At 37.0% G+C, this 21,278-nt stretch overlaps 1 protein-coding gene across 1 annotated transcript in view; it reads right to left on the reverse strand.

The window, feature by feature from the left end:
- Positions 1 to 21,278, reverse strand: part of LOC129238098 (netrin-A-like) — a 137,052-nt gene that overhangs the window by 32,126 nt on the left and 83,648 nt on the right. The gene's annotated exons all lie outside the window — the stretch shown is intronic.

Genomic DNA, 21,278 nt, shown 5'->3' on the forward strand with positions numbered 1-21,278 from the left:
ATATCATATATATGTTAACTGATGTGGTAACTCTGCCTGCCAATGATTGTTCCTGAAACGTAGTTTTTAATTATCAGCCGGAGAATTGCAATTCGTGTGTTTACTTCTAGTTTTAAATGGTGCCTTACATGGCATTTCATACTTTTTTAATAAAATTAATGATATATAAATAAGAAAAAAAAAAATTTATTTCTTATTTGCACTACATAAAACATGTATTTACACTCATGTGGATTAAAAGTTTAGTATTGAGGTTACATAAAAGATTAATATAAGTACATTAGGGTGTCGCAACAAAAAAAAGTTGCGGTTTTCCGGTGGAATTTTAAAGTCTATTTATTCTAAGATCTCCGCGAAAATGTTTGGTAAAAATATTAACATTTACGTGAGCTGGACCGAATTGGAAATACCTCCCAAAAATAGATTTTTTATAAATAAAATTATTTTATATTTATATATAAAGGGTGATTTTTTAAGAGCTATAGGAAAGTTTTTCAAAAAAAAAAACACGTAAAATTCAGAAAAATGCATGCAATTTTTTTAATGTTTGAAGATTATTTCATGCAAATGTTGACCGCGACTGCGCTTCAACTGGTCCATCCGCTTAGTCCAATTTTGGCATACTCTTTCCAATGTTTCGGCCGGTATCAATGCGTTAATTGAAGCAGACTTGTCGGAATAGACATGAGCTTTAACATATCCCCACAAAACATAATCTAAAGGCGTTATATCGCACGATCAGGGTGGCCAATTGACACGTCCCGAACGTGAAATAAAATGTTCACCCGCCTCTCAACAAGTCCATTGTTACGCGTGCTGTGTGGCATGTGGCATGTGGCACCGTCTTGCTGAAACCACATGTCAAGCAAATCAAGCTCTTGCATTTTGGGCAAAAAAAAGTTGGATATCATTTCACGGTAGTGCTCACCATTCACAGTTACGTTACGATTCGCAGCATATTTGAAGAAGTACGGTCCAGTGGTACCTCCAGCCCATAAACCGCACCAAACTGTGACCTTTTCTGGATACATTGGTAGCTCTTGCAATTCTTCTGGCTGATCTTCACTCCAAAATCGACAATTCTGCTTATTTACGTACCCATTGATCTAAAAATGAGCTTCGTCGCTGAACACAATTTTTCGATAAAAAAGTGGATCTTCGGCCAACTTTCCAAGAGCTTATTCACTAAAAATTCTGCGTTGCGGTGGGTCGTTCGGCTTCAATTCTTGCACCAGCTGTATCTTGAAAGGCTTCACACCTAAATCCTTTCCCAAAATTTTCCACGTTGTTGAGTAACAGAGGCGCAATTGCAGCGAACGGCGAGTTATCGATAATTGATGGTCATCATTAACACTGGCCGCTACAGCTGCGATATTTTCTTCAGATCGCTCTCTACTTCTTCTCCTATTTGTGGCGTGCGTCTTGATGCGTCTACAGTTTTAAGCCGACTCCGAACAGCAAATGGTTTTTATGAGGAGCTTTTTCATGGCAGAAATACACTCGGAGGTTTGCCATTGCTTGCCGAGGGGCAACTGCTAGGAAAAAGTTTTTCTTCATTTTGGTGTTTCTTGCACGGAGATTCGAGCTACGTACTCCGAATGGTAGTCACTCACCTACTATTCTGCTACGGCGGCCGTTTTCAATAGTTTTACTTATAAAATCATTAATTGATTGTCCGTATTTTCCATAATGAATGAGATTTAATATTCCCCAACGTCCCCTTCGTATCCTACTTCCATTCCATGGGGATAACGTGAGAACTATCTTTTTAGCGAATGCTCCTATCGTTCGATCTATGAATGAATTTAATGTTAGCCGTCATACCGTCTTCTGTGACTTTTCTCTTTCAAGGACAGCTTTTCATAATCCTTTGAAGTTTTCGTTTTTAAAATTATTACCTCTGCTATTCTTAGTCTGTAAGATTGTGGATTCTTCTTCTTCTTAATTGGCGCGATAACCGCTTACGCGATTTTGGATGGGTTTAACAAAGCGCGCAAGTCGTTTCTTTCTTGTACTAACCGGCGTCAGTTGGACACACCAAGTGAAGCCATGTCCTTCTCCACCTGATCTTTCCAACGCAAAGGAGGCCTTCCTCTGCTACCACCAGCTGGTACCACATAGAATACTTTCAGAGCGGGAGCGTCATGACCCAGCCAATGTAGCCGCTGGATCTTTATTCGCTGCGCTATGTCTATGGCGTCGTAAAGCTCATGCAGCTCATCGTTCCATCGTCTGCGATATTCGGCGTTGCCAACGTACAAAGGTCCAAAAATCTTGCGCAGAATCTTTCTCTCAAACACTCCAAGTGTCGCTTCATCGGATGTTCTCATCGTCCACGCTTCTGCGCCATACGTTAGGACGAGCATGATGAGAGCCTTATAGAGTGTTATTTTCGTTCGTCGAGAGAGGACTTTACTACTCAATTGCCTACTTAGTTCAAAGTAGCACTTGTTGGCAAGAGAGATTCTACGTTGGATTTCAAAGCTGACATTGTTATCGGTGTTAATGCTGGTTCCTAAATAAATTAAGTCTTTTACAACCTCAAAATCAGTTGGTTGACGGTGGGCGTCAGCCTTTCACACAATACGCTCGCTAGAACCTTATGGGCGATATTTAGAAGGCTAACCCCGCGGTAATTGGCACAGATTGCAGGATCGCCCTTCTTATGGATTGGGCAGAGCACACCTAAATTGTGGATTCTTAGACTATATAAATAAACATAATAATTTCTGAAAGACTAACACCTTTAATATACAGCTATTTCTCAATGCTGCATGTGAATTTCCCATTATCCGAAGCACTGCTAGAAGTTGGCTGGAGGCCTACATTTGTCAGCTGCTTTAGGACGCGAATAGCTTTCTTTTGGAAACAGATAGAAGTCGACTACGGTGCAAGCGTCGCCTATTAAGGCGGATGGTCTAACACTGGGTTGCTGTAATTGCTAGAAATCTCTGCTTCAGCCGTTTTAGGCTTTCGGCTTGCTCTTGCGATGGCGCCGTTAAGTAAAAAACAAAAAACAATAAATCGTCATAAGCTCTTATTCTTTACACTTTCAATGACATTCAATATGCTTGCCCAAATGTTCTTCAACCTTCCTCTTGTTCAAACTTGTAAACTGACATGTTTACAGAAGGGAGAAGTACTGAATTCAAAATAGAACACCTCATGTTAATCTGCTCGCCTGCGTTGAGCTTAACTGTGTTTCTTCTGTAGCCACGTCAGTTTCGTTACTTAATGTTATACCTAGTAATTTATGTAGTTCAGAAAATTTTTCACAAATTATTGACAAAAAAATTAATTTTTTTACCAAAGTATACTATTTTTTTGCTCATCAGTGTATGCAAAGTAGATTGCGCATTTGGCTCTTGAATTTATGCGTTACTTCACACAAAATAACGGCAATCTTAATGTGTGTCTAAAAGACGTTGCTCCTGCGAATGCCAAACACAATACAAAGGGAAAATATTTTTAACATTTACGTTTATTTTCTCCGTCTTAAGATGCAATCAGTTGCAATTAGCTTTGAAGCGCTTCAAAGCTTCCTCGATCACGGCCGAATGGCTGGCTGCTCAAGCTGGTGAATTACACCACAACACCAACAATAGAGTGATTTTAACATTTCGGTGGCCAACAATTGAATGGCCAACAATATCAAACGGCAGTGAAGCGCAACGATTGAAAATGATAAGCCGAAACGTCAGCAGGGCAATGAGGTGAGTTGTGAAGAAGCTCTGCTTGCTGGCAGGCTGTTGAACTGCTCAAGTGGATGTGCTGCGCTGCAAGATGCGCAATAAGCAGACGAACAAGATAAACACAAACAAAAGGTGAGGTGCCGTAGAGGTGGTTGGGGGCGCGTAGGACGTGAGGATTTGAGGTCTGCAACACATCAATAAAATGCGTTCGTGAAACTTCAAACAGCTGCAAACGCTGGTGAGTGCATGATTTTTGGCAGCGCTTGAGCGTTGAAAGATCGAAACGTTTCTAAACTTGCAATTGCAGTGCTGGAAAAAATACTCATTTCCTGCTGATGCTTTTGTTGTTTCTTTTTTTGTTAAACTCAATTTCCTTTCGCCTTTTATTACAACTGGCAAATTAAGTGCCAATACGCTTGGTGCGCTGCAAGCAAGTGCCCACACTCAAGTATTTGATGCAAAAATTCCATTTCAACTCAGCAGCCACACCAAGCAGCTCGGTGTGTTGTGATGGGGGTCACCCCCATTAACACTGAATTGTGGAAAATTTAGTACTTTTCGCATTTAAAGCATTTTCGCAATTTTTTATGCGCACCACATTTTTGTGCGAGCTTTTTACAACTGCCACATTTGGGTAAGCAACGCAGAAAGTTCTGCTAATAAGTTCCATAATAAATATGAATTGCTTAATGCGCTTAGCTGACTTACTTTTCATTTTCATAAATTCAATTAAGATTTAATTTTTGCTTGCAGCTTTTTAGCGGCTTATCTGCAGCTTAAATCATGATTTGCAAGGAAGAATCTGCGAAAAGCATGGCAAAGTTTGCATTTAATGGAAATTTATAAAAAAAAAAATGAAAATTAGTGGTGTGGCGCATTATAATTTTGCGGTTCATTGCGCGCCACATCACTTAGCATTGCATAGTTTAGTGCGCTGTGGCTGTTCATCTTCTCCTACTTCTGGGGTTGACTTTTCCTTTCTGCTGGTCGTGCATTTTATTGCAAGCAAAGCTGCTTAATGTTGCTAATATATTATTATGTTATTTTTAATTGGCTTACGAGCGCGAAATTGAAAAAAGTTTGTGGAAAAGGAAGGTAGGTAGGTCGAGGGATGGGTGTGCAGTGTGTGCACTTGCTGGAATTCGTACTTTAAACACGTACATTTGTATATAATATCTTTTGCGATTTAATTACTGCCTAGACATATTTTCTTTTTGAAACAGTTTTGAATTTTGTACTAATAACAACGCTCGGATTTTCAATTTTTTTCTTGGATAAGTAAAATAAATAAAATTTGTTTTGAGGAGCCGCTGTTCGGCTTTCACCAGACTTATGCAGAAGGCAAATTTTTGGGTCGGATGTATTGTGTGTGGACGAGTTACATTCTCTTTCTCTTGACTGGCTGGCAGACTCTTATAAAAGTATGGGAAGTTTGCAGTGGAGCAACGACTTGCCACCACATCTGATTCTCCCTACCTTTTAAGTTTGTTCACTTGGTCTGAACATTAGAGACCTTCAAATATTGGTTGGCTATAGGTTTGTCTCAAGGATGATAGATAACAGGTTTGCTCCAAGAATGATAGAAACAAGATTGCGTTCATCAGATAGTGCGTGATGTCACGTGTGCCGAGTTGTGCAATGTTGCCAACCATTTGCTCTTCGCAATACATTTAGTGCTTTTTTATACCAAAAATGCGAATATTTTTAAGTTTCGTGTGTGTTTCTTTATTTTTAAACTTAAAAAAACTTTATTATTAAACAAAAGAAGGTTAAAAAAGGTAACTCTAAGAAGATTTCAGTACTATTAAAAATTTGTTGATTCTTATAAAATTTGATATTTTGAAAGTGCAAATTTACTTTTTTGTTCCTTTTAAGGTTATGCTAGAATATTAAATCTTCTTTTCTCAACTATTCTTAAGATTGAAAACCTTTTTACACATTTTAAAAAGCGTGTACATTTACTGAATGCGAATTATAACCATAGAGGTGTAATCGTTTCTTCCGGTCCTCAATTCTTAGTGGGACATAGGGCATCAAGAGGTGTATTCATAGCAGAAATAAGCAACAAAATACCAGAAAATACTGAAGAAACCATACTGACATTTTTACAAAAAGAGTAACTTATCTAGTTACATAACCTCAAATATAGCAAAAGAGTCGTTCCCTTAACAAAAGAGTTTTGCTTAACAAAAAAAAAAACTCATAAATTAAATTGTACATAACCATAACACATTAATTTAAAAAAGCGCACATTTAAAAATAATTTGTCACGCATACAAAGTTCTTTAAGTAATTCAATAAAAATTTGGTATTTTATTTTCTTTAAATGGGCATATTAGAGCGTTTTTATATCCAAAGCTAGGCAACACTGCAGTAGAGAGAGATTTAACTGTTGAAAGCAGAAGAACACCAACAACAACTGCAATCGCGGGCAGTGCGACCAGATGTTAAAAATAAGTAAAGTTAAATACAATTGAGTGAATTATTGAACTAATTTTTAAAAAATGTATATTTTACAAAATTATAAACATTACTTTTAATTAGAACAGGCTAGAAAAATGTCATGAAGAAAAACTAAAACTCCGAAACTGAATAACAAAAAAAAAAAAGAAACTAAATCAGTTACGAAAATGGTAATCCGGCCATACTGGAGCTAAAATTACGTAACTCATTGTCAAATTCGCTGAGAGCAAAGTAACAGGACCACGATAGGCGCCATCTCATTATTCTTTCCATCATGGGTTGGCTATAGGTTTGGCTCAAGAATGATAGATACCAGGTTTGCTCGTTAGGTATGTTGAAAAAAATTTATTGAAGGGAACTTTGCATTCTACCTCATTGGTTTATATTTCACAAAATTTATCTTTAGTTTAGTGCAACACCAAACGAATGGCGACGGCATATCTGTTAAATTCACTCAGAGCCGAATAATGGTCAGCGAGGTAGTACACCTCTTAAAATCTTTTCACCGTGGGTTTGGCTATCCGCCATGGAGTATCTTACAGAAGTAATGAATTAATTTCTTATTCAGTAAATAAAAAGTTAAATATGCTTATTTTTAAGAATACCATTGACAGTGAATATACCCGCTTTGGTCTTTCCGACCACTCACTACTGCATTCCATTCCAAAGCTTTGTTAGTTGATCTTACTTAATTATGAACTTCTTAAATCTTTATTTACATGCAATGTAGGAGGGAAAAATATTACAATATATTTGAAGACAAAACTTCATTTTATACAGTTGGCTGTGACCAAAAGAAATATCACATAAAAAATATTATCACAAATTTGAACAATCAGTTCTGTGGGAGCTCTATGTTAAAGTCATCCGATCTTAATAATTTTCCAAAATAATTGAGGTTATACAAGGTGGCAAAAAAATTTATCGCCCTTTCGGAAGATTTATAATTTTTGCAAATCTGCAATTCTATTTGGCACTTGTGAACTAAACAGCTGCCATATATATATAAATACAAACAGTCAAGCAATGGAGCGCATTTACATCACTCAAAATAATTTGGTTTTTATTTAATAAAATTTATTCAAAAACAAAATAGCATGATTAATTATGCGCCATCTTTTGTAAAAATAAAAAAAAAAATTTAAGCAGAGTAGCTTTAAAGCTGAGGAATTTAATTACAAAAAAATAAAAATAAAATAAAAAAATTTATGCAAATTTACTAAACAAATTTTGAAAATTAAAATCAAAGAAAAAAACACATTAAAATAAACCGAATCTGGTTTTTTGCTCGTATCAGATTGGAGGTACTTTTCCCAATAGGTTTTTTTTTTGACAGATCATGCGTGACTACTGTCAAACTAAATGCATAATTTTTTTCAATATTCATTCACATTTCATCATGGAACGATTTACGCCTCAACAAGGTTTACAAATCGTAAATTCTTTTACGAAAATCAACGCTCTGTGAAAAGTGTTCATTGCGCGCCTTGGTAGGAATGGTTCTACACAAAACTAATAAAGATTACTCAATCAATTTGAATTTTTATTGTTGTAATTCAATTTCAAATCCGATACCTCTAAATTGATCACCCTCTACTACATATATTTACATTAAGATTTATTCACAAAAAAAAAAAAGAAAAATTTATGGAAATTTACTAAACAAAATTAAAAACCTATAAAATGTACTGAAAATAGTTTAACGAATTTCAAAAAATTATTTTCAAAATTTTAAACATTTTAATCAGAATTTTCAGATAACTTCTTGGTCTCCGGTTTTCAACACATTACATTTTAGAAAGTTCAAACACTCATAGATCGCATTTATTTTCCATAGATCGAAAATATTTTTCACAAACGATGCTAAGAATTTTTATCCCTATAAGGCGCATGATTGGAAATCTTTTATACAGAAGAAAATGCCCAACATTTGAAATTTTTGCTATTTAATTAGCGTTTACACCCGTTTTGGGTGTTTGGCTGATTTTGTCGTCCTATTTTTAATGTTAACATTGACTTTTCCCCACAAAAAGAGGGACCTACAGTTTTATGCTGTTTTCGAGTGGCAGATGGTTTTTTGTGAGGAGTTTTTTCATGGCAGAAATACACTCCGAGGTTTGCCATTGTCTGGTGAGGATCAACCACTAGTAGAAAAAACTTGTTCAATTAGTTGGCGTTTCGTGCCTGGGGTTTCAAGCATGTGTACTTCGCATAAAATATATTGCGAATATTATTTAAAAAAATGAAGAAACTTAAATATGTGACATGTGTATACATTTTTCATTTTTGATATTTAACATTCAATAAACAAGTTTAAAAAATTTCTATTGTAGCACAAGAAATTTTTTTACTGTAAAATAAAAAACTTGTTATAATCCGAAGTTTAATTTTTTCTGATATTTCGCATATCTCATATTAAGATTAGCCAAACCAAATCCTCTTAAAAAGAGTAAGTTGAAAGTTGCATGGCGGCTACAAAACTTATATTTTGTAGATATGTACATATATGTACTTTAAGGGGGGAAGCTGGTCTAGAATTTTGAAAAAATCGAAAATTTTTTTTTTGTCTTAAAAGGTGCTTTAGGGTCTTAGAAATAATATACCAAATGAGGGATGCCTGCAAAAATGTCTAAATGCCCAAATTTTTCATTCGACGGCAGTGCCTCGCAGGTATGCCCCGAACGCTACTTACAACTTTAAACGCGTTTTTCTCGAAATCACTTTTTTTAAACTGGCCGAAGACATAACTCGAACAAATCTTTACCGATTCTTACGAAATTTTGACAATACATTCAAAATACCTTTCTCCGGAGACGTACGTAGGATTTTTTATTTATATTACATAGTTTTTTTTTTAATCAACAATTTTATGTCGTTCTTTATAGTGAAAATTGTAACTTTTTGTTCAAACGTGCACCATTTCGCGAAAAAACAAAATATCGAAAAAATCCTACGTACGTCTCTTTCTGTTGTTATATAGAAACTAAAAAAATTTTATTTTTTGATCCAGGACAAAAATTAAGGAGTTTACGTCTTCGGCAATGGACCCACTAGAAAAAAAGGCGCCTTAGGAGAACTGCTGGACAGCGGCCATTTTGAAATTAATTCAGACGAAAAATTTTGTATTTGTACCATGAAAGCTATATTATTAAACCTATTTCACAGATTTTCGATTGATTCCTTTGTTGAGTCAAAATAAATTCATAAAATATGCCCATTTTTTGCGCTCTAGACCAGCTTCCCCCCTTAATAGTTTCTAAATGGCGCTCACAAAGAAAGTAAAAGCTATTAACGCTGGAAATATGTGTAAATTATCAACATAATCTCAGCTTACTGCTAACAGACGTTTAAAAGTTGCATGAATAACTGTCGCAACTTTGCAAGTAGATACAAGCGAATATCACAGTAATTGTATGTTGAGCAAAACATTTGAGCGAGTAAAAAGTAAAAGAAGAAAGGATTTGCATATGGCAAAAGTTTTCCAAACCAAGTTAATAAACTCCATACATACAAGTAAAAGCAAAGAACAAATACTCTTGAGGCAGACGAAAGAGCAACAGGGTGCATAGGGAGTTACAGACTTCAAATAGTTCGCTTTCCCCTAAACAGTCTGCATACACCGCCTCTTCTAGCATTTGGTGCTTCCTGTTGAATGTTGTTGCAATCCGTAAATTATGCGAGTGCGACAAATAAATCTGCAGCTTAGATATTAAAGGCTACAGTTTATATTTGCGAGTGAGCGCATGTAGGTGCATGCATGTATGCTGGTGTGTGTGTGCAGCATACATCCACCCACTTACAGTGCACTGCAAATGCATAACGGCGTCACTCACTTGGCTGTAGATGATCGTTTGAGCGCCGAGCAATGCGCAATAATTTCAAACAACCATTGAGATGGAGAATGAGGCGAACATTAAGTTGACAATTGCAAAATAGCAAAATGGCAATTTGTTGTTGGTACAATGAGCGCTAAACAGGCAGACAAGGAATGTTCAGCTCACTTTCATTGTTATAATATTTGTTTTGGTCCCATTTGACACTCGGTAAGATTTCTATCAAAACACAAAGCGCTGAAGTCATACTCGTATGCTATGGAAAATGGAAAATAGTAAATTTCGCAAATAAAGCAGCTAATAAATAAAAGTTTATAAGACCCAAATCTAAATGTTAACGGCACGAATTGCTTGGTGCAAAATGTTCAAAGTCATAAATTTACTGATACAAATGGTTGCATATTTTTTTAAGTTAAATAAATACTCATTGTAATGCGCAAAAAAAAAAAACAAAACAAAAAAATAGAAGAGAAAAATTTTGCTTTGTTTATTTTAAGCGACACCCTTTAACTTTAATTTGAATGCCAATTTATTTTCGTATCTCAGCAAATGTGGTGATATTTACTACTTCCGCTTTCTATTGTAGTATCCACGCCCAGTGCTTTATTGTTAGCGTCTGGCCAACCTAAATCCTTTTTATGGTAAAAATTATGTCATTAACTTAAATTTACTACTTAAATTTAAAGGCAAGGGCCAATTTTTCAAAGCGCATAATGCTGATTAATTTATTTATACATACATAAGCATTATTAAGCTAGCGAAATCTCTGGTTAATTCAACAACTTGTGAGAAAAACAAAACATTCGCGAAAAAGTGACATATTTAGGATGATTGGTTGCCTCACGATTTTGATTAGGTTAGGTTGGGTTATCACAAAGGATGAATTCGATTTCTTCGTCCAAGTGTGCCCACTCTTCGGGCAACCATTTTAACCTAACATAGGTTGGGTTAAATTGACTGCAGATTAAATATGAATGAAGAGACTACTTCTATTACATTAGTATTAGAGCAGGGGTAGTGCACTAACATTTGAGAGTGGTATTTAGTTGAGAGAGAGTGGAGTTGGTTGATATCAAGAATGATAGAAAGAAGATTGCGCCCATCAAGAGTGCGTGACGTCACGTTTGCCGAGTTGTGCAGTGTTGCCAACTGTGTGTTTGCTCTTCACAATAAATTTAATGCTTTTTTATACCCAAAATGCAAAAATTTTTAAGTTTCGTGTTTGTTTCCTTTTTGTAATTTAAAGCTACTGAAACTTTAAGTTAAAAAACAAACTATATTATTAAACAAAAAAGGTTAAAAAAGGTCACTCTGAGAAGATTTTAGTGCTAATGAAAATTTTGTTACTCTTATAAAATTTTATAATTTGAAAGTGCAAATTTAATTTTTGGCTCCATTTAAGGTTATGCAAGAATATTAAATCTTCTTCTCTCAACTATTCTTAAGATTGAAAACCTTCTTACACGTTTTAAAATCGCAATCGTTTCTTCCGGTCATCAATCCTTAGTGGGACATAGGGCATCAAGAGGTGTATTCATTGTAAAAATAAGCAACAAAATACTAGAAAATACTAAAGAAACCATACTGACATTTTTGCAAAAAGAGTAACTTATCTAGTTACATAACTTCAAATATAGCAAAAAAGTCGTTCCCTTAACAAAAGAGTCTCGCTTAGCAAAAAAAACTCATAAATTAAATTGTACATAAGCATAACAAATTTATTTAAAAAAAAAACGCACATTTTAAAGACAATTTGTCACGCATACAAAGTTCTTTAAGTGATTCAATAAAACTTTGTTGGGTTATTTTCTTTGAATGGGCATTTTAGTGCGTTTTTATATCCAAAGCTAGGCAACACTAGCGAGAGAGAGATTTGACTGCCAAAAGCAGAAGAACACCAACAACAACTGCAGTAGCGGGCAATGCGACCAGATGTTATTATACAAACAAGTAAAGCTAAATAAAACTGGGTGAATTATTCAAATAATTATTAAAAAATGTATATTTTACAAAATTATAAACATTACATTTAAATTAGAACAGGCTAGAAAAATGTCATGAAGAAAGAACTAAAACTCCGAAACTAAATAACAAAAAAAAAGCTAAATCAAGTGAGGAAAATGGTAATCCGGCCATACTGGAGCTAAAATCACGTAACTCATTGTCAAATTCGCTGAGAGCAAAGTAACAGCACCACGATAGGCGCCATCTCATTATTCTTTCCATCATGGGTTGATATTATGAACTGTCTAACAAGGGCTACTCAACACGAACAGCCACTAACAAATGGAAAGGACAGCCTTACCAAAGACTGCACTAGTTGAGGGTGGGAGGTATTTTCAGGAGAATTAAAGTGGCGGCTGCTGCAGGTGAATGGTTAGGCGCGTGACTACCATTTGGGAGTCCTTAGGTTCGAAACCCAGGATATGAAAAACTAAATGCCAGAAAACTGTTTTCTTTTTTCTGGTAGCGGCCACCACTTTTCAGGCAATGACAAATATCAGAGAATATTTCTGCCATGAAAAACCTCGTTATATAAAAATCATCTGCCGTTCGCAGGCGGCATAAAACTGTAGGTTACTCCATCTGTAAAAAAATTAAGACATACACCTCAAATATGAGAAGGAGCGCCGCCAAACACTCAATAAAGGGTGTGACAAGTGCAATCAATTGATCGAAAATACCATGTAAAAGACAGCTTCAAATAAAATTTCTGTCCTCAGACTTCTACTGCAGAAACGAGAAAGTTTTTTATGGTAGATTTAACCGTCTAACTCCCATTTAAATGTACATTTTTGATCGCTTTCAAAACAGCTATAACGAAAAGCTATTAAAAAGACAATTAAAGGGTTAAAATTTTCCAGGAAAAGATTAAGCAGACAATTTTAAGTAGGGTTGCCGAAGATGGAAAACTTGTGCGGGTTGAGATAAATTTCGATTGTGAAAAATAGCCACTGCCATCCAACTAATACTTCCGATTAAAAACCTGCCAAAAATTGAAGTTGTTTTGGTTTATGTGTTAAGCCTGATCTTCAGATAAATATGGCGCTCTGTAAAATACCTTGCAAAAATGCAGACTTTATATTTCTTCAAGCGCAAGAGGAAGGATTTTCGTTTCTCGTACTAAAAGCAAAAAAAAAATGTGTCCTAGAACTCACAGCTCATCTTCCAAACAAGTTCCCTCATTCTTTATATGAAAGTATATAAATTTTAAGATCGTGACTGGTTTACTGACTCTGCCCGATTACATTTGATCTTCAACAAATACGTGCGAGCTTTCCGAACACCATAAGTGAAAATTTTGCTTCTTAACATAGCCATAGAAATTGCATATAGTTGGGGCATTACTATCGAAAAAAGGTCTTTGTAAATTTTTTCTAACATTTTTCCAGCGTAAAGTGACTCATTTCCTTCCGCAACTATATGCCACAGATGGGAAGCTCAAATTTAGAGTGGTAAAGAGCAGAAAGTGTTAAAACAATTTTTTTTTGAAATACATACTCCTCTTTGGACCACCCTGTATATACTAGATTCATTTTCAGGTAATTCATATAAACGCGAAACCGATATTATGGCAAAAAGAATTCAAACGAAAGTCTGCATTTAAATTACATAATTGAGCTTTTCGCATATCAAACCAACCCAAACAGCCATAAACTCACGGCTGCAGCACTAAAGTGTTCCACGAAATAAAGATGCGACAGTGCGTGTCCATTAATGAAACATACACGAGTCGGCGCAAGCAACCAGCTGTCAGGATAGCTGTCAGTTGGCTGTCAAGTGCATGTAACTGCCAACTGGCGAATGGCAACGAAAAAAACAATATTAATAAAAAAAACAACCTTGCAGCGCTCATCTTTGGTTACATGATAAAGTCAGTCTTCAGTTGTATAATAAAAGTTACAATAATAAAAACAAAAATAAAAGTGAGCACGGAAAAATATGTAGAGGCAAGTGTGTGTAGAAGAGCACGTAAGTATTGCATTTTTTACTTAAATGAAATTAAGCGAATCAAGAACGCACAAAAAACGCCACCAACGTTGACCACCAACAGCTGTAGCGGTTGTTACTTACATTTAGCGCTTTTGTATGTACGCTCGTATATGTGTTAGTAAGTCGTAACTTAATATGATTTTAAATAAATTAAATGCGATTTATTCGTTTACACATCCGGCGGCACATCGCCGAGCCACTCCCGTGCAAAAAAAACAAAAAAAAAAACGGGAAGAACAGAAAAAACTCGGTGATAAAATTAAATTCCATCAGAAAAGTTTTTAATGGAAATAACCACAATGATAGCTTTGTTGTTTTTTATTTTAAAAATATCATTCGGCTGTAGAACAAAAAAGATAATTCATTTTCGTTGGCTTTTTTCGCTTTGTTTTAGCAAGTCCATTACATGAGCTGGCAAATAAATTTTCGCCTGCTGACGCCCATGACAAGCGGAACGTAATCGAACTGTGCAACCGGTTGTCACTACATAACATAGAAGATGGCAGTGTCATCGGTTGGTAATTTATGGAAGAATTAAAATTAGAAGCGTGTGCGTTTTGTTTATTTGTTTTTATGACTGCGTAATTTGTACGCGAAGTAGCGAAGACTAAAAAAGCTGACTCTGAAATGGCAAATCTTGGTTTTCCAGTTAATGTATGCGACTTCGAAAAATCCTATGCACCTTACTACTAAAGTCAGCAGCCACTTAGGTTATCTGCTTTGATATACAGATCCGTCAATGTGTCTTAGTCAGCGTTCAAACTCTCGAACTATGAGTGGAGAGCGTAGTTTTTTATGCTATCCCCTTACTGAAAACCATATCGTCATCAAGGAATAGTTGTTTTTCCTTGTTCACTCCTCTCGGGAGCATAGGGCCTCGGCAACACTCAGTCTTGCGTTGGTTTCGTTAATCTACTTTGATTTCTGATAGAGTAGGTGACTACCCTACCGCTACCAATCCTAAATAGTGGGAGTGCCCACTTGTCGTTGCTTAGGAACAACGCCTTCTTACTGCTTGGTGCGTCATCTGTGTTTCGCGTTTTTCTGCCAGAAGCATCGCACAGATGGTTGAGGTCTTCGCTAAATTTCGTGTGTCTGCGTTAATACGGCGATTACCCGCTTCCTCTTGTTGGTGTCACTGATGCATTGTGTAACTGTGTTTTTTTTTTTCTTTTTTTTGCTTATTTTACCAGCCACAATGCAAATAATGCGCTGACTATTGTGCGGGAGTGAGGATGGAAAGGATAAGTTTGGGTTTCAGGAGTGAGTTTTGAAAATGTTTTTGGTAGGAAAATTATTAGAGGGAAAGTATGTAAATTTGGAAAAGTGCGTGGACTAAGCTTCACGTGGGTTTCGAACCCACAACCTCTGGGATGGCAGGCTAGACTACCGAGGCCACTAGGAATATAAATCAAGAAATATTGGAAGAAGAAAGTTCGGTTTTTGTTTTGCAGAAGTCATACCGAAACCGAATAGAACTATTGGCCGAAGCTGAAGTTCGGTCGCGCTTTATTATTTAGTCAATTTCCATAATATGTAACTACGGGCGCCGTAGTCGCATTGGTTGGCGTGTGAAATTCGGCAGAGCCCGGGTGCGAAATCTAGTGTGGGCTCGACGGTTTTTGTTAATAGTCCAACTAATAGCCCAACAATTCCTTGTGGCAACATTAAGAAAAATTAGCATAAAAATCAAAATGTGTGTATTGAAATTTTAGAACTGATAATTAACTATTTTTTTTATATAGAGAAGAGCTTTTATAAGAGAAGAGGGCAATCATTTGAGGCTCATTGTCTGGGGGTGGCAAAGAGCTGGATGCATATAGTAAAGCCTCAAAATCGTTTTGCATTCTTTGGTCGAATTTCTTTGTTATGGCCATTTTAAATTTGCAATATTTAGCTTAAGCGTTTGTAGAATAAAAGAGAAAAAGAGTTAAAATACATATCGGAGAAAAATCTGTTGTTAAGGGGCATATAGTAAAATTTGGCTAGAAATAATTTTGCAAACCATTTTAGCCAATTAGCTTTCTGACGAAAAGGTCTGTTTGGCTCCTTTCTTAGAAAATCCGTTCAATGACATTTAAAGATCGCTAGAATGTTCAATTGTTCTAAAATATTATTTGCGATAATTTGTACAAAGACAAAGAGTCTGTAGGGCCACCAAACCAAAAAAAAAAAACTATGTCCCCATGGGATATCGGCAAACCCCACCAAAACTGGTATTATCCTCTTTACCAGAAGGAGGAAGCTCGATGGACTCGTTCTGCCTAAGCAAAAAGGAGTCACAATCCAGCTATCCAAAGAAATCAAATATATTGGAGTAATCCTCTATAGAAAACTTCTTTGGAAATCACAAGTTGAAACATAGACATACAAAGCACTGACAGCTTTCTGGCAGTGCAAAGGTGTCTTTGGGAAAACGTGGGGTCTTTCTCCTAGCAAGTCCCATGGATCTACACGGCTATGATAAGACCTATTATCACCTATGCATCAGTGGTCTGGATGAGCAGACTCTCTCTTGTGGGAGTCACGAGGATCTTATCAAGACTACAAAGAACGGTGGCCATCTGTTGCACCGAAGCTTTTCCGACTACTTCAGGCCCGGCATTAGATGCTCTGGTTGGTCTACTCCCACTTGATGTTTTCATTTAAGAGGAGGCCTGAAGGCCATCTGCAGACTGAAACACAACGGAAACTCGTACGGCCCCTGTCCGACATTGGAAAACAGAGAAGGCATGGACTTCGATCCAATGATCCTCGCCATGCCCCTTGACTCTATGTCATCAAGAGTTGTATTTGAAAAGAGATACAGTGTGGTGCTGCCAGAGGCTCCATTGTGGTCAAACTCAGAAAATGAGCCTGGCAAACACTGTTTTCGCACTTTTACGGATGGCTCCAGGACCGAGCACGGCTTCGGCTGTGGTATCTGCGTGGAATCCTGCAGGACAAAACTGCTCTTTGCTCTTGGAATGCATGCATCTGCGTTTCAAGCGGGGGGTCTCGGGACACGTGGGTATCGTGGGTAACGAGACCTCTGACTCCTTAACTAGGATGAGCTCTGAGGAAAAATTCTTTGGCCCGGAACCCGTTCAGTTACTCCCTTCTGCAGCCATCAAAGTCACGGTTAGCAAATGGATTACTACAACCCCCAAGCGAGCTTGGCAGGCTGAGAGAGGCTGCAGATGGACTAAACTGATGTTACCTGTCATGTCTGACCGACTGTCGTAAATCCTTCTGTCATTAATCAGAAGAGACTGCAGACAGCTGGTTGGACTGATGACGGGCCACTTTCTGTGGGCGAAGCACATGGAAAATGTAGGGATCTCAGACAGTGTACTCTGAACAGCTTGTGAAGAAGGGAATGAGACGGCGGACCACTTCCGGTGTGTCTGCCCCGCCTTCACTCGAATCAGAAAATAAATTAAAAGGGAATCCGAGTGCAGTATAATGGACTTAATTGTGTCTGAGTGCTGTACGTGCTAGTTGTCCCGACAAAAAAAAGTGCGTGTAGCGTAGTACACATAACAGAAGTGAAACTTTCAAGGCAGACAAAGAAAGAGGGAAAGACCCGAGAGAGAATGAGAGAGAGAGAATATATACCTAAATAAATTCACAACATTTGCAGAGCATACAAATAGACAAAATTTACAAAAAACGGAGAAGGGTTGACCGGTGTAGGTAATCGCGGGGTACAAACCGTGGCAACAACGCGCACTACTCCGAGCGTTTATCACCTGCACAAACGCAGCGATTCCAGGACCGCAGCAACGGCACAAATTACCGCAAGGCAATACTAATAAATCCGACGTCGGAATGAATAGTACTTTAGTACTAGCCAGAAGACAGAAATAGGCGCTAAAAAGTAGGCACCAAAAATATATTTTCTACAATATTGCATCAACAAACAAGCGCCAAAAAGTAGGCAGTGTTATTTCTCACTAGAAAGTAGCAACCACAAGGAAAAACTCAGAAAAAATAGCCTAAAGTGTATTTAAATATATATAAGGTATAGCTCTCTCTTATTTTCTTTATGTTATATCTATGTTCTCTCTCGCGGAACGAAAATGCTCAAAACGTTGCATGGCCTTGAAATTTTACTCTGAATTTTCGCTCGTCCATCGACGCCTAAGAAGTTTCACTTCAAAAATATCCCCATGAAAATTCCCTACTTACCCTTTTTCATTTCATTTCATTTTTTTAACGGAAACACAACAAGTGAGAGTGCCGTCATTGAGACGTCGAATCGACAATTTCAATCGAGAACTTATTTGAGAATAGTTACAGAAACGGGCTACTACTCGGCAAATGAAATTATAAACAAAAACACAACTTGCTGTGTACTTTGAGCCGCGAATGAATTTAAGCGGAAGTTGCTTAAAAACTCTTCGTCTGCTAAAGTTTCAACATGCACTTTATTTCCTCTTCCTGCCCTTGCTTTATCCTCTAGCCGCATTTTCCTTAAACCCTTTTTTATAATCTCTGTTCACTCGTTTAGCTAATTCACTCAAATCTCATTTAATTCCATTAACGTTGCCAACGAAATTCTGCCATAATCGACAGCTACTTTGGCGCGTCTCGTAGCGCAACCGAATGATTTCTGTGTTGGGCGTTAATGTGAATATTTAATTTGCACTTTGCAACAAATTAAATTGCAACAATTTGTTGCGCGTCTATGCTGCTGCTGCTGCTGTCATTCTGCTGGGCCATGTAATGCGGCTTGAAAGCTCATCAGTCAAGAAAGAAGAGTAAGTAAAAAAATGCATAAAAGAGTTAAAGAGAAGCAGCTGAAATGTCATAAGGTTGACAAAGTTTAGTGAGTTAAGAAAGACGTAGGAAATTTAGTTGATAAAATTAAGTGCGACTCTGTAGTTCATCTGAAAGATGTGCATGAGTAGTTCCTTCCAAATGACAAATGGTATAAAGAAAAGAACTATTTTATCATTTTGACTTTTAAAATAAAGTGGAAGCAGATCACTTCAGAAGTGATAAATAAAGTCATAAATTCAAGTAACTAAATTGCAGTGTTGCAATGACTTCGCTTAGGTGTCAGGCGCTTGCTACATTAAAGTGCACTAAATTTTTTATGCGCTTATGTGGCAATGCAAAATCAAAAATGCTAGATAAATAGCAACAAAAAGTGCTAACCACTCCCAACTGACACGCTCATGCACCAATCTTTTTCATACTTTGCTCCCTTCTGTGCAAATGCCGGTGTATGAATGTGTGTGAGTGTATGTATGTTTTAGTGTAGAAGAAGATGAGAAGCTTCTGCAACTTTCGTACTTTACATTGCTACTCTATTCCATTTATTTGCTACCGGCTTTCGAGTGTGCCACTCGCCGAAAAACCGCATTAACAAAAGCTTTTGAATTTTTAATGACCACAGCCAGTGCCAGGACGAAGCGCAATAGCAGCAGCATGAGTAGCACGACAGGCGGCAAAGCGCTTGCAGAGACCAGAGGGTTCAGAGCACTAATAGGGACACATGTTGCTGGCCACTATGGCTTAGGTTAGTAGTAGTGTTGTTGCCGCCGCTGTTGCTGTTGCTGCTGCTGTCCATTGTGTATTTTATGCAATTTAATTCCCGCACACTTTTTGTTTTTGTTTTCTTTTTTTTTGGTCAACTTCTATTTTCTCGCAGCTGCAGTAAAAATGTAAATTTACTACATTTCACACACATAGCCAACTACTGAACTACTGTTATGGCACTACTCTGCTCTCAACACTATAAAATAGTATTCTCTACAATGCTACACTTCGTAGAGTGGGTGGTCGTTTACATATATTTGCACTTATACATACATAGTTACAAAGGTAAAATTTGAGCAATAGGGAAAAAATTGCAAACACCAAATTGTGCTGCTGGTCACTGGTCACTAATTGCGCTCGGCAGCAACTGCATTAAGTTCTCTTAGTAAGTAAGTATTTCTTGTTGAACATCGAGTGGAGTGGCGAGTGGTGGAGTGTGAGCCACTCCTATTTATTACTGCTCTTATGCTGTTTAGTGCTACTGTTTAGTGTTGCTGCTCGGTGTAAAATTTGCACTAATGGCAGTCAATGAGTGCCGTTCGTCATCTCCTTCGTTTCGTCTCCTACCAGCTGCCGTACGGTGTTGTCCTAATTGCTACACTGGTTTTTGAATCGTTGCTTTTACTTTTTCCAATTTTTTTTGTTTTTGTTTTTTAGCTGCTTGTTTGTTTCACGAATTTCTCTTCTTATTGCAATCCTTGTAGTAGTGAATGCTGCAGTAAGCTGGTTACTTTTGTAAGTGTCTTTTATTACATTTTTTAATTTTGGTATGTTTGTTGCTTATCTTTGTGGGCAATTAATTAGTAAATTGTTGCATTTGCATATTTTGCATTGTAACTGCTGTGTGGTGAAGAAGAAGCGTAACTAGGATTGCTTGTGGCAAATTGTTCGGCGGTTGCGTAAAATTTGCTTGTTTTCGATTTGGGAAGGAGGTGCTTACACTCTCGCGTCATTAATAATCTGGTTCATTATTTATTTGACTATTAAACGTTTTTTTACGACATTAAAATATCATTCAATTAATGATCTACAGATTGTTTTTGGAGAAATAACAATATAATTTTTAAAAAATATTTACCACTTTTTTAAAGTGAGTTTTCAATTGGCGGTCGTCGTGGCCTAATGGGTTGTGCATGACACAACTGAAACGCAGCAAGCGCAGGCTATTTATTAGTGTCATCATATCCCCTCTGCTGTATGCAGCTCCACTACGAGCGAATTCCATGGGGATAAAAGTATATAGAAGACCATACGGGGCCTTGTACAGATTTTGCGTACTTGGTGATTGCAGGTATGACGTCCATAGATACAGGGTGGCTGATGAATTTTGCTACATTAAGAAACTCAAATAACTTTTTTTTTAGTGTATGGAATTCATTTATTTTTTTTTCAAGTTGAAGGTCATTAAATTTTATTAAATGTAGCTTAGCTAGTTTTAAAAATAATTGAATTTAAATGCCCCCCATGCTCGTTGACACAAGTGCGGCATCTTAGTAAAAAGTTGTTCATTGCTGCTTTGAGAGTTGCGACAGGAATAGCCGCAATTGTTGCCCGAATGGATTGTTTTAGTTCATCCAAATTTGTTGGCTTTGTTTTATAAACTTCTTGTTTACATAAACCCCACAAGAAAAAGTCAGGTGCAGTAAGGTCAGGCGACCTGGGGGCCAACGAAATTCGGAGTTTCTTGAAATCAGTTTATTGGGAACTTTTCGTCGCAACTCTGTCATAACAGTCTGGGCTATGTGAGACGTTGCCCCATCTTGTTGAAACC

This window comes from Anastrepha obliqua, chromosome 2, assembly GCF_027943255.1.
Source record: "Anastrepha obliqua isolate idAnaObli1 chromosome 2, idAnaObli1_1.0, whole genome shotgun sequence".
Lineage (NCBI taxonomy): Eukaryota > Metazoa > Arthropoda > Insecta > Diptera > Tephritidae > Anastrepha > Anastrepha obliqua.